At 40.6% G+C, this 15,948-nt stretch overlaps 1 non-coding gene across 1 annotated transcript; it reads right to left on the reverse strand.

The window, feature by feature from the left end:
- Positions 1 to 6,529: 6,529 nt before the first annotated feature.
- Positions 6,530 to 6,603, reverse strand: TRNAN-GUU (transfer RNA asparagine (anticodon GUU)). The gene has a single exon. It is a non-coding gene; the product is annotated as a tRNA-Asn (tRNA).
- Positions 6,604 to 15,948: the final 9,345 nt, after the last annotated feature.

Consider the following 15,948-nt stretch of genomic DNA (forward strand, 5'->3'; position numbering starts at 1 on the left):
AGTAACATATGAAGAAACAGGAGATTCCTACATGCTCCTGGGGATCCAGAAGAGAGACTACTCACATGACTGGAAGATTTCCAGCTCAGGTAACCACGAAGACCATATATTTGGTGAATACATGCAATGTTAGAATAAAACCAAATTTCCCTGAATAATATAAAGTCATTACTAATAAAACTTTTATAGATTTTTCTCTAAAGAAATTTCCAGGAAGGTGTTAAGAGAAAGCCCTACAATTAAGGTATGGAGGCTGGCTGCAGGCCCTGAAAGCTACTCTGACGAGCAATGACTTAATGCTGATAGTGGGAAGTCTCTTACCCACTGCGGGATACAGACGAGAATTCTGCTTCCTCAGGCCGAGGCTTCTGCTCATTCACTCCCTCCTCAGCAGGTCCCTTCTTCTCTGAGGGCTGATGCATCCCAGCCTTCTGTTGGGACATTTTCTCATGAAGAGCTCTCTTACAGCCGTCTTTGAAAGGAAGGACAGAGAAGAAAGATGTCTATGTCTCCACAATGGCCAGGCTTTTCTCCAAAACTACCTAAAGCAACTGAAACAAAATTATGGCTTATAGAGGTTAGATTATTAGTGGAGATCCTGTAGGAGGATAGAATCTCAAGAGCAGAGCCCACCAGGAAGTGGAGTGAAGCCTACAACTTCCTCAGCCATGAGGACCCAACAATCCACTGGGTAAAAGAAAGATGCAGCAAGTGCTGGGGTGGGGTCGGGGTGGGTACTGTTATGAGGAGGAAGGGGAGGTCCCACAGGTGTTTAGAAGAAAAAACAGGCAAATGATGAAGTAAATGAATGAAAACAAATGGGGTTTAAACTGAGCTAAGGGATGAGTATTTTTGTTTCTTATAGCTGAGATAAGGTTCTTATGAAGTTCCCAGGGAATGTCCCTTCAGAGATCAGGAAGCATTTTGCTTCCACAAGTTTTGAGAGTCATGAAGGCAGGAACACATTTTGAGATGCCAGAGCTCAAATCCCATGTCACTGGGACATCAACAATAGTGCTATGGGGAAGACTCAGAGTGCCAGCTCTTGAGTCACAATCACAGAATTAGAATGTGGAAGTAGCTACAGAACCCAAGGAAGCCCTGCCTTCTGATAGCCACACTCAATGCAAGGCTGCATGTTTCACCCTGGAGGTCTCTATATCAGGGAAGGCCACCCCCTCAACAGCCAGCTTTTTTACCCTTTTGTTTATGTTGTCAACCAATTTCTAACCACAGTAAAATAACCTAAGTATACCTCTCCTTGAAAACATCAAAACATTTTCTCAGCACCTTTTATTTTCTTGAAGACAATTTCAATAAAAACAATTCTTGTGGCTTTTCCTAAATGAATTTTTTTTTTAACTTCTAGTGATTCTTACTCTTCCTTTTTAGGAACTCTCCAGGTTTTCACTTCCTACATTCTTTCAAGAGTATAGTGACTAAAACTGGAGAATAATCATCTAAGTCTGACTAATAAATTTAGCCTCATGTTGCATTACCTTTTAATATATAATAAATAATATATCCCAATGCAATACTTGCTTCCTTTCCCTTGCAGTAGCAACGTGATGGGGTTTCATTTAATATGAGGTCAATTTTAACCTTCCAAACTCCCATCCCACCTACCTTTGCTTGCACTCTTGAGAAGGCTCAGTCTATATCTGGTTTGCCCACATTCCTAGGCTATAGACCTCTAGGACTCCCAATCTGAGAGGCACCATTTTTTTGGAGGGTACTGAATTTTGATTTCTGTCTCCTTTGCATCTTTACCAGTGAAAACTGCTTTCAGCCACTCTCTGCTAGCCTCTCACCAGCACAGAGCTGAATTCACAAATGCCTTGAGGGGAAAACCTTTACCAAGTGTTCAGTTCACTTCTCAATTCACTCTAGAATCTTGGCTTTTCAAGTCAAAATACCTGGACAGCTCCACATGTCTACCCACTCCCCACCCCCATGAGGTTACTTAAAGTGCTTCTGTTTTCTCTGATTCTTAACCACTGCCCTCTCCCCAGCTTCTTAGCCTCTTGTCCCTTGCCAAGAACTAGCAAATACCCTGAGGGGGAAAAATTGTTTCATTCCAATGATCTTCTTTCTCTCTCTCTCCACCCCCTTTCTGTAGCTGGCCCTGTGGGTCCTAGCTTTTCAAAGACTTCAAACAGAATTCCTTTAAACCAGATTTTTTCTACTTCTTTTCAAAGGGAGTGCTGGTTTGCTACAAAACTCCACCTTAACTAAAAGAGGAAATCTTCTATAAATTCCAGGTAAATCAAATTTTCCTACCTTGATTTCTGAAGAAAACAAAAAAAAGAGAAGAGGCCACTGGTAGGTACATACTTGCATTTTTGTTGTAATACTTGGGTAAGTCTGAATGGGTATTAAAGGCTCTTGCTAGAATCACGTGCCAAAAATTGTCTACCATGACCTAAACAATCAGGCCTGTCCAAGGTCCAAGAATTTGATCAGGTTGGATCCAGTCCTCTGGTGCATTAACAGAGATCCTGTCAGAGGATAGAATCCTGCTACAGGATTCTATGTCTGCACTTTAAGTAGACTTCAAGTAACCAATTTTTCAGACACCTGGCCACTAATGTGGGGAGAAGAGGTCAAACAAACCATTGAATATTTCTAATTTATTTTAGGGAATGTTAAAAGTTCTCACTGGTACAGTTAGAAATGAAAACAAAGACATAATAATAATAGTAATAATAATAATAATAACTGTTTCAAGAGCATTATTATGTGACTGACATGGTTCCTAAGTGCTTTACTGTGTAGTAACTTATTTAGTCCACATAACAACCCTACAAGATAGTGTTGATTTTTTTGGTGGTTGTTGTTGTTGTTTGAGATGGAGTCTCTCTCTGTCACCCAGGCTGGAGTGCAGTGGTGTGATCTCAGCTCACTGCAGGAAATAGAGTGACGCCTACAACTTCCTCAGCCGTGAGGAACCCGCATGCCTCCCCGGTTCAAGCGATTCTCCTGCCTCAGCCTCCTGAACAGCTGGATCACAGGCCCCAGCACCATGCCCAGCTAATTATTGTATTTTTAGTAGAGACAGGGTGGTTTCACCATGTCAGCCAGGCTGGTCTCAAACTCCTGATCTCAGGTGACCCGCCTACCTTGGCCTCCCAAAGTGCTGGAATTACAGGCTGAGCCACCCCGCCCAGCCGATAGTGTTGATTATTACAACCGCTTGTTGCAGATGAGAACATTGCATTCAAAGGCTGAGCTTACCTTTCCAAGGGTCCCGTCATCTCTATGAGAGTGAGAGCCAGGACTCATACAGACCCTCGCTCTGAACCATTAGGCTTGGTGGTAACTAAGAAAATCTCACTAAGATGCGCATTCCCTCCTTCTTGCTCAATCTCCAAGATTTCGAGGAGAAAATGGAAATTAAAAGTAAGGCCTACAAGATGGCTATTATTTTAAAAAGAAGGAAAGAAAATTATCAGTGTTGGTGATGATGTGGAAAAATTGAAACCCCTGTGCACTGTTGTTTGGAATGTATTAGGTTGGCGCAAAAGTAACTGCGGTTTTTGTCATTACTTTTAATGGCAAAAATCGCAATTACTTTTGCACCAACCTAATAAAATGGTACAGCCACTGTGGAAAACCATATGGTGGTTCCTCAAAATATTAAAAATAATTATCACATGATCCAACAAATTTACTTCTGGATATATACTCAAAAGAACTGGAAGCAAAGACTCAAAGAGATATTTGTGCACCTACATCAATAGCAGTATTACAATAGCTAAAGAAGGGAAACAACCCAAGCGTCCAACAACAGGTAAATGAATAAACAAAATGTGGCAAATACATACAATGGAATATTATTCAGCCTTAAAAAATAAAAGAAATTCTGACACATGCTACAACATAGATGAACCTGAGGACATTATGCAAAGTGAAATAAACCAGTCACAAAAGGAAAAATACTATATAATTCTGCTTATATGAAGTACCTAGAGTAGTCAAATTCATAGAGACAGGAAATAGAATGGTGGTTGTGCCAGGGGCTAGGGAGGGAGGAATGGGAAATTAATGCGTATAGGGTTTAGGAACTTTAGTCTAAAAAAGTAGAATATTGGATGCCAGAAATTCCGTTTTCTTTCTGTTCCAAGATCCCTTTAGCTAGAGCAATATATTGAAGTCAGAGTTCCTAAGGGAAAATCATTGTGTATAGAGATCATCCTTGTGGATCAAATGTGAATCAATAGCAGATCAAATGTGAATCAATCGCAGATCAAAAGATATTCCACTTTTGCAGATATTGACACTTGTTGGACCCATAAGATTCTATCTAGTATTAGATAGATAAGATGTGAACCACTTCTCAACAGTGCAGGCTCAAATACTGGGAAATACTAAGAACCTCAGGACAAACAAATAGCCAATCCAAAAAGACTCACAGACTAGATAAGCTGTCATCTACCACCTAACAGATAATGTATCCCTGTTAACCACTATCCCCAGATGTTGATTTCATAAAATCAAAAACAGAATTCCATGTTGATCATGGAAAAAAATAGTTGACAATGTACAAATGAGAGAGAGAAAAAATGCTTGTCTAAGAATTACATTTAGTGTCTAAAAGCCAAATAGCTCAATTTATGTTCATGAGATTCAACAGATGAACTGAGGGAACATATGCCAATAGCTCTGAGATTACAGGTCAGCATGGGATGCCCATAAGGTGCAGGATTCTATTAGCTAAGATTATATGTCTCAGGTGGGCAAATCTTTGTGGAAATAGCAAGAAAAAAGAAAAACTGTCAAGGAATAATATAGAGACAGTGTGATGGTTAATTTTATGTGTTAACTTGGCTAGACCACAGTGCCCAGGTATGTGGTCAAATATAATTCTGGAGGTTTCTGAGAAAGGGTCTTTTGGATGAGAGTAACATTTGCATTAGTAGACTTTGAGTAGAGCAGGTTGCCCCACGTCATGTCGGTGGACCTCATCCAATCAGTTGAAGGCCTGAATGGAATGAGATTGACCTTCCTGGAAGAAGAGGAAATTCTACCAACAGAATATCTTAGGACTCAAATAACAACTCTTCCCTGGGTCTCCAGGCTGCCTGCCTTGAACTTTCACAATCATGTGAGCTAATTCCTTAAAATAAATCAATAGAAATAGATAATAGATGGATGATTCTGTTTCCCTGGAGAACCTTGACTAATACAGATAGCATAATAATTCACCCTTGCCATTTATAAAGGAAAGAGTGGAGTAATAAATATCAGAAACCAATAACGTTTTTCTTCCCTTGTGTAAGCTGCTTGGCACAAAGCTATTAAAGAGGTGACTCTAGCCTGGTCTTCTCCAGACCTGGTCACCACAGAAACAAATTATAGCTATACAAAATATCTTGGAAGTTTAGCTGAAGAGATGGGGAGATACCCTACTGCTCAATGTCCGCCATGTCATCTGTTGTACCTCCCCTTAGTTAAGTCAGGAGGGCAACACTCCCTTTATTTTTTATTTTATTTTGTATGTATGTGTGTGTGAGATGGAGTCTCGCTCTGTGGCCCAGGCTGGAGTACAGTGGCGCAATCTTGGCTCACTGCAACCCTGCTTCCCAGGTTCAAGTGATTCTTGTGCTTCAGCCTCCCAAGTAGCTAAGATTACAGGCACAGGCCACCACCTGTGCTAATTTTTGTGTTTTTAGTAGAGATGGGGCTTCGCTATTTTGGCCAGGCTGGTCTCGAACTCCTGATCTCAGGTGATCCGCCCACCTCGGCCTTCCAAAGTGCTGGGATTACAGGTGTGAGCCACAGCGCCCGGCCCCTTTATTTATCAGACAGATGTATAGAAAGTTTATTGTGCTAGCAAGAGTATGAAGAAAAGGATTCTCTGAGTTGAAAAAACAAATTGGAATATAAATTGGTACCACTTCTATGGAAGGCAAATTTACAGGGCTTATTAATTAAAATAAAAAATGTGTACTGTAACCACTATGATACAGCAATTGCGCTTCCAGAACTCTACCCTATAGAAATCCATGTACAAATAGCAAGAGATATTTGTACAAGAATGATGACTGCAGCATTATTTGTAATCGTAAAATCATGGAACCAACTTAATTTCAAAAACAACATGTAAAGGGTTAGATGATGGAATAAACAAAAGAAGAAATGCCTTCATCAAAAATAATGCAGAGGATAATAATAATCTTGAGTCTACTGATAACATTATTGATCGAGCAATTATTAAATCTAGGCACATCCTGCAAATGAGGTATTATTATCATCCTCATATTACAGTTGAAAAATATTGAGGTACAAATAGCTTGTTGATAGCCCAAAGGCACAAAGAGAAACAAGATTTCACCCAGAACCCATGAACAGATCACACAAAGTTTCTCTTGTTCCCTGGTCCAAGGAACTTCTGTACCTTCCAACTACATTTCTTTCCAGCAGAGACCTTCTTGGAGGATGAGAAGCAGCCACTAGTTGACAGAAGGGGAAGTGAGGCATGTAGTCTTCAAGGGAGCAGACCACCGTGGGAGTTATAAAAGGTCAGCGACGCCTCTGGGTGGGCTCGAACCACCAACCTTTTGGTTAACAGCCAAACGCGCTAACCGATTGCGCCACAGAGACATGGCTGAGCTCTTGATTTCGTTCTAAAAGAGGGTAAACTGTCACTAAACGCTAGCTAGCACCATCCGCCTTTTGCAAAATGACTGGGTAATCTCCAAAGCCTCGGAAAGCCGGAGCAGTCAGAGCGACGAATCTACTTGTTTGTCAAGTTTGAAACCTGTGCGTTGAGTGATTCCCAAACGCCCCGCACCCCGCCTTGCCCCCTCACCTGCCTCAGAAGCCGGCGCTTCCAGAGACGCCGGGATCGCGCCTCCTGTTAGAGCGAGTTGGGCCCCAGGGAAGCTGAAACGCCCAGGGCGCTCAATTAGAACTTGTTGAATTAATAATACATTTGAGACACAGAATATACAATCGAACAGTGGCCGGGCTATGCATAAAAACATAACTCTGATCCACAACCTGGGGCCACCTGCCCAAGAAATCAACTTCCTTATCTACAAATAAACAACCGGGGAAGCCAACCTGCTATTATGTGTCAGACTTACAGGGAGTCAGGCAGTTATCTGTAGTAACAAACAATAACATCCATAACAATTGGCTCCAAATGGCCAGAGCTTGGTTAGTAACTGACACTTTCCCTAATTTATGTTCCCACTTGCAACTTAGCACCAACGAGGGAAAGCCAAATATGCACCCTTAACCAAGCACACAGGATGCCCCCTTCTAGTTAGCCCACAGGCAGCTTCCCCACACCAACAGTCTCCAATCAGGGCACACCTGAAGCCTTCCCTTTCCTCAGCTATAAAGCTGTCCCACTCCTCTGCCTGCCTTCTAAGCTCTGTCAAAATGCAAGTGTCCGTGGCTGATGCCGGTGGCTGACGCCCTTGCATCAGAATGAATAACCATTGCTTTTTTCATTTGATTGGCCTTCATTTTCACACTTTGTCATCTTTAAGCTTTTAGTACTTTGAAGAATTCTGAGAGTGGAAAATAAATGAAAGGATTTTTCAAAGGGGGAAGTTCTTTTTTTAAAGGCTTTATTCTGGTCAATTGATTTCCAAGGGTGCAATGTCCCATGGGGTAGGCCACAAAGAGGCCTAGAGTGCACCATCTGTGCTGCTGCAGCTCCTGGCTCTCAACAGAACTGAGATCTAAGTCCTCATGATCTGATCAGCTTCCAAGGGCCTAAATCTCCTATTACCACCAACTTGGGGATTAGGAGTTCAACAAATAAATTTGGTGGGGGGACGCAGACACACAAACATTCAGACCATAGCAGTGCATGGTAGCTCATCACTGAAGTTTTAATTTGTGTTTCCCTAATGAGTAATGATTTTGAACATTTTTCTTACGTCTTTTGGGGTCAGTGGGCAAGATCAGGAAAGGGCAAGGGACCAAAGGAGACATGAAGAGGGAAACAGCAGGGACAATGAGACCTCCCAGGAGACTTGTGCAGAGGCAAAGGCTGGATCCTGAGAGATGAGAATTGTTTTTGTCATGTATTTGAATGGGAAGAAATAGAAAAAGGACATGAAAGAGAAAAAAACGCAAGAACTTGTAGCTATCCAAGAACAAAACAGGAAAATATTGTGGATATTTTTGTATCAAAAATATTCAAAGCAGCCCACTGGCAACCCCAGGTTTATGGTGCACCATGATGATATAATAGTTAGTACTCTTCGTTGTGGCCAAAGCAACCTTGGCTGGAATTGGAGCCACAGTAGCATCTGGCTTCCTTCTTGGTGAGATTTGGTATGTGTTACAGTTTCACTTTTTAAATCCCCTTACCAAATGCACCCAGTAGCTGTGGTCAGAGAGCAGGGTTTACTGTGTCTCCCTGTGACGCAGTCAGGACAAGAGAAGGAAACCCCCACAGTGCACTAACCTAGGGCAGAATCTTTGGGGAAATTTAGAAGGGACCGTGTGTCTGAGCATGTGCAGGAACCACCTCAAAAGGTAAAGCCTTGACTCTTCAGGAGCCTTGTCTGTAGCTTCAACTGACATAATGGCGTGGTAATAACCATTTTTCTGGATGAGATATTTCAAAGGTCAATAAGGCCTTTTTAGATGCAATGACAATGAGCTTTGTATGAGTTCTCATTCAACAGGGTATTTTACATAAAATCTGATCATATAAAACCCAATAAATATGATAGAACCTAAACTGGATGCCATCCTCCACCTCCCCCACCTAATTATTTGGCACAGGAATGGGAGCGCTAATAGTACATTATTGAAGTATAATTCACATAGAGTAACATGCACAAATCTTAAGGGCATAGAAACGGAACCATCACCTAGATCAAGTTATAGAAAATTTCCATCCGCCCAGAAAGGTGAATAACCTCCTTTAGATTCCCATCCACCTTCCTTTCACTTAGACAAACCATTCTGATTTCTATCTTCACAGATGAATGTTGACTGTTTCTGAAATTCACATAAATGAATATACTTTTTTGTGTCTGACTTCTAATTTCATGCAGCATAATGTTTTTGAGATGCATCCATGTTTTGAGTATATTATTTTGGTGTTATTGATGACTGTTATTTCTGTGTGGATGACTGGGTTATTTCCAATTCTGGCTCTCATGAACAAAGCTGCTATATTCTAGTACAATTCTTTTTGTAGACATATGCACTCATTTTTCTTCAGTTTACACCTGGAAGTGGAGTTGCTAGGTCATGGAGTAGGTCTAAACTTAACTTTATTATAAACTGCCAAACAGTTGTCCAAAACGGTTGTGCTATTTTACCTCCTCACCAGCAACGAGAGTATAGTTACTCCACATTCTTGTCAGTACTTCTTGTCTTTCAAATTTCTTCTATTCAAGCTGTTAAAATATCTTAAACCGAGTAGCTTACAAACAACAAAAATTTATTTCTCACAGTTCTGGAAGCTGGGAAATCCAAGTTCAAGGTGCCAGCAGACTCTGTGTCTGATGAGGGCTCACTCTCTGGTTCATAGGCTGTGCCTTCTCCATGTGCCCTCACACAGTGGAAGGGCAAACAAGCTCCCTCCAGCCTCTTTTATAAAGATACTAATCCTATGCGTGAAAGCAGAGTCCTCATGATCTGATCAGCTTCCTTTTATAAAGATACTAATCCTATGCATGAAGGCAGAGTCCTCATGATCTGATCAGCTTCCAAGGGCCCAAACCTCCTATTACCACCAACATGGGGATTAGGAGTTCAACAAATAAATTTAGTGGGGGGAGGCAGACACACAAACATTCAGACCATAGCAGTGCATAAAGGTAGCTCATCACCAGAGTTTTAATTTGTGTTTCCCTAATGAGTAATGATTTTGAACATTTTATGTCTTTTGGCCATTTAGAAATTTTGTGTGTGTGAAGAAAGCCTATTCATGTATTTTGCTCATTTTTAAATAGCTTGGCTTTTATTATTAATGTCTAAAAGTTCTCTCTAAATATTCAATTATCCGAGTTATTTTTCAAATAAGCATACTGCAAATATCTTCTCTCAGTCTTAAAAAGGCTTGCCTTCTTTCTTGTGGTAATTTTTTGATGAGTAGTTTTTAATTTTGATGAAATCCAATTTTCTTATTTTTTTGTGACCTCTAAGACATCTTTCCTACCCTACGATTGTGAATATATTTTCCTACATTTTCTTCCAGAAACGTGTTTTTATTTTTAAATCTATAATTCTTCTTAATTTCATCTCCTGATCTCAGCACAATGCTTAACCACTATAAAATCCACAACTTGCAGACCAACAGTTAAATCTCCCAGAAACTTGTAAAACCCTTGATGTAACAACATTTACAGTAGTTCCCTGCTGTGCTCTTTGACAACTATAGATCCTTGCGCTTCCATCCCCCTTCCCTCCCTCTCTTGCCTTCTCCTTTCTTCTCTCTCCTCTTTTCACCCCTACAAGTTGAGAAAACCAGAAAGACCTAGAACTGAGGAGAAGAAAGACCTGGTCTAATCTGTGCTCAAGATATTAGAGCACAAGAAGAAGAAAGACTGGGTATGATCTGTGCTCAAACCACACCTGTATTCTGGTTTGTAAATCTAGTTCTGCCCCTGTGTGGCCTTGGATAAATAACTTAAACTTTATGTGCCTCAATTCTGTCTTCTGTAAAATGGGGCTAATAAGAGTAGTCTTAGGCCAGGCGTGGTGGCTCATGCCTATAATCCCAGCACTTTGGGAGGCCGAGGCAGGCAGATCACTTGAAGTCAGGAGTTCAAGACGAGCCTGACCAACATGGTGAAACTCCATCTCTACTAAAAATACCAAAATTAGCTGGGTTTGGTGGCAGCCACCTGTAATCTCAGCTACTCAGGAAGCTGAGGCAGGAGAATTGCTTGAACTCAGGAGGCGGAGGTTGCAGTGAGCTGAGATCACACCACTGCACTCCAGCCTGGGCAACAGAGCAAAACTCCATCTCAAAAAAAAAACAGAAAAGAAAAAAGTAGTCTACTTCATTTTGCCATTGTTAGCTGTGTCTGGATATAGTTGATGATTAATTAATAATCAATCATAATGATCTTCCTTGTTGTCATTTTCCTCTGCCTTATTTTTGAAAGCAACTATGCTGATGTTTTGCATCTTAAATTAGTTTTGCTTCTAAGAATTCCAGTAGATGGACTCATGGAGTATGCCCACTGTTATGTCCAGTTCTTTCTTTCTGCATAAAGTCTCTGAGTTTTATTCACATTGTTGAGTATATCAGATGTTCATTCCTTTTTATTGCTGAGTAGTATTCCATTGAATGAATATACCACAGTTTATTTACCAGTGTCCTGATAATAGACACTTAGATTGTAGTTTTGGGTATGTGAATAAAGCTGCTATGAACGTTCTTGTTATAATTTGTGTATGTGTGTGTGTGTGTGTATGTGTACATATGTTTTAAAGTCTCTTGGAAGAATATCTAGGTGAAGAATTGCTAGGAAAAAAAAGTTTATGTTTAAATGTATAGGAGACTGTCAAACCAAAGTGATGATAACATTTTACATTCCCTCTAAAAATGTATGAGTTCTGGGTGTTCCACATCTTCACCAAGATTTGGTGTTTTCTGACTTTATAATTTTGCCATGCTAAAATGGAGGAGTGGTATCTCAATCTTAAGTTTAAGTCTATTTCTCTCACAGCTAATGATATTGAGCATTCTTTTACGAACTGACTGGCCACTAGTATATTTTCCTCTCTGAAATGTCTGTTTAAGCTTTTGCCCATTTTTCAAAATGGGTGTTTCCATTTCTAATACTGAATTGTAGGAGCTAATTATATACTCTGGATACAGGTTCTTGCTCAAATATGTGTTGTGAATATTTTCTCCTAGTCCATGGCTTGCCTTTTCAGTTACTTAATGGTGTCTTTGGATGAAAAGACATATTTCATATTGATAAAGCCTAATTTATCATTTTTCTGTTTTATTTATTTCTCTGTGTAATATTTAGAAAATATTTGCTTTCTGCCAAGTCATGAAGACATTTTCATGCATTTTCTTCTAAAACTTTATAGTTTGTATGGTTTGTTCTGTGATCCAATTCAAATTAGCTTTTGTGTATGTTGTGAGGTAGGGATTGAGATTTTTTTCCTCACTACTAGATATCTAGTTGGTCCAGCACTACTTGTTGAAATGACACTTCTTCCCCATTGTATTGCTTTAGTGCCTTTTTTGGAAAAAAAAAAAAAAAATCAATTGGCCATATAACAAGGATCTGTTTTTAGGTGTCTCACTTCAGTTTCATTTATCAATATGTGTATCCTTTTGTCACATTCACACTGTTTTGTTTATAGTAATAAACAGCTTAATAGTAAGTCCTCCAGGTTTGACAGCTCAATAAACCTGAAATGTGTACATCCTATGGTGCCACCATGAAAATCAAGACATGCTGTCACTTAATCTCTCTCATTTCACTAGAGGACACATGCTCTCATAAATAATGGTTGACCCCTTAGCCAAAGATCCTCTATTGTACCCTCTGGAGAAAATAAATCTCCAGTTACCTTATGAGCTGATCTAGAGGTAAAATGTCTGCAACAGGCTGGGCGCGGTGGCTCACGCTTGTAATCCCAGCACTTTGGGAGGCCGAGGCGGGCGGATCACAAGGTCAGGAGATCGAGACCACGGTGAAACCCCGTCTCTACTAAAAAATACAAAAAATTGGCCGGGCGTGGTGGCGGGCGCCTGTAGTCCCAGCTACTCGGAGAAGCTGAGGCAGGAGAATGGCGTGAACCCGGGACGCGGAGCTTGCAGTGAGCCGAGATTGTGCCACTGCACTCCAGCCTGGGCGACAGAGCAAGACTCCGTCTCAAAAAAAAAAAAAAAAAAAAAAATGTCTGCAACATTCAGCAATGAATTTAGATTTTCTTTGAAAAAAAGTTCATTTTCGAGGTGGTTTGTTTTTGTGTTTTGTTTTGTTTTTGCCAAAGAATTTTTTTTTTTCTGTTACTTAGTAGCGTGAAGTACTTTGTAGGAAGAAAAACTTTAGTGGAAACAACCAGTACTTAAAAACCATTTTATGAGGCTGTCATTTACATATTATCTCTTTTGCTGTTTTTGTTAAAATGATATAAGGTGGGCTTTATATGCTTTCTGTATATTCTTTGGAATGTGTATTTAAATTAAAAACTTGAAATTAAAATATTCATCCTAGACTCAGGTTAAGTTCCACCAATAGTACACTTAAAATAGGATGAGCCCAACCTAAGCGTACAACTTACCGGCTTGAAGTGTGTAGTTGGTGTGTGTGATACATTCTCAACAGTATTTGTGTTCCCTGCTGTAGTGATTTTCGTGTTCCTCCCACCCTTGAAAGTCCTCGACTTAAAACCCATCTAGAACATTTCCTTTGCTAAGACTTTAAATTATTCTTTCTTCAAGTTAAGGGCAGTTTTTAAATAGCTATCAGTTGCATTCTTGGAATTCACAGAAAGCTTGGGGAGAAAAAAACCAACTGCACAAGTTCAAGTGCCCAACGGGGTGGAGAAGGGACTGCATACTCACTGGTTGCCAGGCCAAGGTTTTCCGCCTTGCCTGCTTTGGCTGAGACTGGGGACGGAAACTCCATTCAATAGCGACTGGAGAACTGAAAGAGGGCGCAAGAGGGCTGCTGCCCTTCACCTACCGGTCCCTCCCTGCCTTGGCGCCTTCGGAGTTCGGACTGACCCGGGGCGTTGCTGGAGCCGCCAGGAACTGCAAACTCACCGCGCGCGTCCCTGCACACCCGCACCTGCGCCTCGAGAATTCCTGGCCGGTTGAATACCTGGTCCCCCGCCGAGCTTCGCTGCAGGTCACAGGAAAGGGGTGCAGGGTTGCGTACCCGGCGGGAGAAGCCGCGCGGAGAGGACCGGGTCCTGCCACTGGCCTCCGAGAAGACAGGCCTAGAGTGGCTGATTTTGATATGCAGGGCCAAAGTCTAACTGCGGCCTAAAACCCTAACGTCTGCGCGAGCCGCGGGTAGCGAGTTGAAGCGATCTCTATGCCTTGCTTGTCTATGCCTTGCTATTCCTTGGATGGGCAGGTGGCACCAGGAAGGGTGAATGGAGCTTTCTAGAGGTCAATGTCAGCGTAATTTCTGCTGGAACAATTGAAGGAGGAAAAAAAAAAAAAAAAAAGTATGTGCTTTGTGGTTCCCTGGTAGTCTAGTGGCTAAAGTTTGGCGCTTTCACCGCCCGGACTGGTTGATTCCAGATTAGGGGACGGGGCCTCACTGTGAGGTATTGTTCTTTCCTGTGTTTGCCATCTACCACCGCTGTGGCTCAATTATGCCAAGACTGCTGGAGAAATGGAATTAATGTCGGTCCTAAAATTTAAGCTATTTATCTAGGATAAATTCCAAATAGTGGAACTGCTAGGTGAAATTTATTGTGAATTTAAGATTCCTATGTATACAGCCCAACAACGTATAAGCACCAATTACATGCCCCAAAGTGAGACTGCGTCTTTTCCCCAGCATTTAAAACCAACGCTAGAAATTATCAAATCTTTCAGAGATAATTTTAAGCTATATTTATCATCAAGGGATTTCTTCATAGTCAATTTCTCCTTAGACTATAAATCCGCAAGAGATGGCAAAGCTGGAAGAACTGCCTAGAATTTCAGCAAACTTGAATTCAATAGTCTCTCTGTTCTTTCCTGTTTTGGCATCTACCCTTTTCTTCCAGGTAAGATTGGACACAATAGAAAAATAATAAATGTAATAAAAATGTAAGCCTGGACGTTTTGCTCACAGTGTTCTCACTGGGTCTAAATTTTGTGAATGTGGTTCCTTGGATAGTCTCATGGGTATGCTTGAGACTTTAGGCCCTTGGACACCTGGTGCACAGAAGGGTCCCAAAACCCATCTTTGGAAGTGTTGGCAGAGTAAATAGGCACCAGTAATAAAGGCAACGGCGCCTGAAGACCTAAGGCTGGTTTAAACCAAAGCAGATTTTTCAAAACCAGAGAGGGCTTGTGTTCATAACTTAATAATTTAATTTTTATTTTGATGAAATTTAAATTTGATTTAAATTTTCATAATTTAATTTTCATTTTGATGGCCACTTTATTTTGACAAAGACACTAGTGGGGGAAAGTCTCTTTACTGGATCATCAATTTCCCTATAAATCTTTGTCTCAGAAAAATTTAATAATAATTTAATAATAAATTATAATAAAATAATGTCTCACATCTTACATTATTCACATTTGATTTAGTTGGCTTATGTTGTCAATCTGTTGTCCACTGTATAACACTACCTGATGAATTACATTCAACTGTGTAGTAATACATATTACTACATATACACACACATATACGTGTATATGTATATACACGTATACGTGTGTGTGTGTATATATATATAACCATCTGTAATTTCAAGAGGTAAATTAAACATAATGGGACAGTGTTGGTAACCTCTTAGATAGTGTAGGGCTAAGATAGCTGAATTTATGGCATGGTGTTGTATACTTCAGATATCTATGCTGTAATATTAAAATGGCATTTCCTTGGCCCGCTAAATTGTCCATTTCCTGGCCCAGCATGATACACGAAAGGACTGAAAATGGGAAGAAAATAGCCTTTTGAAGGACTTCCCTAATAAACTTCTCCCTTAGCATTACTTGGAGTGACATCAGAAAATTGGAATGAATTGTGTAAAAAAGACAAATTCTCTGCTCTCTTTCTCCTCCAATCCTTAATAAACAAAGGAGGAAACCTAGACTCAGGTTAGTTTTTCTCTTCTTATTCTTCACATACCAGGACAAGTACTGAGCTTGTTAGTTACTATTTGGGGACTTAGTATATTGTACAAAGGGATGTGGCTATTACTGCCCCTTTTCTACCAGAGCATCAAAACTGGTAACTTGGCTGGTGTTAAGGGGAGCTTCTAACCTTGAATTCCCACTCCATGTGACTTCTTTCTGGTTCTCTCTTCTCAGAGAACTTGCAG

This window comes from Symphalangus syndactylus, chromosome 12 (genome assembly GCF_028878055.3).
Source record: "Symphalangus syndactylus isolate Jambi chromosome 12, NHGRI_mSymSyn1-v2.1_pri, whole genome shotgun sequence".
NCBI lineage: Eukaryota > Metazoa > Chordata > Mammalia > Primates > Hylobatidae > Symphalangus > Symphalangus syndactylus.